We start from the raw sequence: 1,620 nt of genomic DNA, 5'->3' as shown, positions 1-1,620 counted from the left end.
CACAGGATAGGGCTTCTGCCCTGGGAAGCTCAGAGAATTGCTATCCTAGAAACTAAAAACAAAACTGCCATGTGTCTTTGGGGACAGACCCAAAGAAAGGAAACCAGACGTCTAAGAGACCTCTTCACCCGTGCTCAAGGCGGCACTATTCCCAGGGCCAAAAAATGAACACAACCTATAGTCCATCAACTGAGGAACAGATGTGCTACGGAATACTATTATAGGGCCATAAAAAAGAATGAAATTTTGTCCTTTGCAGCAACATGGATAAACCTAGAAGACATTGTGCTATGAAGCAGGGCAGACGCAGAAGGGAGAATACCACGTGTAGTGGATTTCTAACAGGTCAACTTACCACACTCAGCTGAATTAGACTAGGGTGGTGCTGGACGCGGGAGGCCCACCTGAGGGGTGTGACCAGCAGCGTAAGGGCAGAACAGGAGAAGCTGCCAGAACGCTGTTAGGGATGCTGTTCCAGGGAGCTGTTGGAAGCTGCTAGTTCTCTTGGGCTGCTCTGCTGGGGGGCCTTGACATGCTGGCTTTCCCGATGAACTTTGGAGCAGCTCTGGTCCTCATCTTGAGCATCGCTTCCTGGCTCTGGAGGGGAAGAGGGTGCACTGCTCAGCCTCACGGAGAAGCTTGTTGCACTGGCTTTCCTGATGGGAACTTGGCTTTCCTCATCGCTGAGTGAGCTCAGGACCTCACTGTAGCTGAGGATGGCTGTGGTGGTACCTTTGAGGGAGCTCTGGTGCTTACGTTGCTTCCTGGCTCCAGGTCAGGTCCCTCAGCCTGCTAGCACAGATCCTTCACCCCGCTGGCACAGACTTTCTAGCTTCCACCACTGACCTTCAGGCCTTTCCAGCAGGCTTGCATGAGACATTGTCATGGGCTCCAGGCCTCCAGATGGCCTTGTGGGAGGCATTGTTATGGGCTCTAGGTCTTCAGCTGGACTCACGCAGGATATTAGGATCCAGGCCCTCAGCTGGATTCTTTAGTGTTTAGCGTGTGGACAGATTTCCTGCACTTCTTATATATGATTCTTGGGTGATTTCTTATAAAATATTATAAAATATGTCCTGTATTATATTATTTCCCTTGCCGAAAAGTACCCCAAGCCATGACACCATGTGTTCTCCTTACATGTGGAAACTAAAAAAAAAAAAACAAACAAAAAAACGCATAGAAGCAGAGAGTAGAGATGTGGATCAAAGGGCAAATTTCAGTTACACAGAATAAGGTCACAAGATTTATTGTACAACATGGTGACTATAGTTAATGACAATGTATTTCACACCTGAAAATTTCTCAAGAAAGTAGGGTTTTTTTTTTTTTGTTTTGTTTTTTAGATAGGTTCTCACTATGTGGCCTAAGGTGACCTCAAACTCAAGATCCTCTTGCCTCAGCCCCCCCAGGGCTAGGATCACAGGGATGTAAAACACCCTACTCAGCAGATTTTAGGTGTCTTCACAACACACACACACACACACACACACACACACACGCACGCACACACACATAAATTAGCTAATATGAATGTTAGCTTGACTCAGACACTGCACAATACATACACATCTCAAAACACCACGTTGTACATAAATAGATGTGATTTTTCTATTTGTC

Source organism: Octodon degus, unplaced genomic scaffold (assembly GCF_000260255.1).
Source record: "Octodon degus isolate 3935 unplaced genomic scaffold, OctDeg1.0 scaffold00092, whole genome shotgun sequence".
Taxonomy (NCBI): domain Eukaryota; kingdom Metazoa; phylum Chordata; class Mammalia; order Rodentia; family Octodontidae; genus Octodon; species Octodon degus.
The sequence above is the reverse complement of the archived record's forward strand: the minus strand, read 5'-3'. Positions refer to the sequence as shown.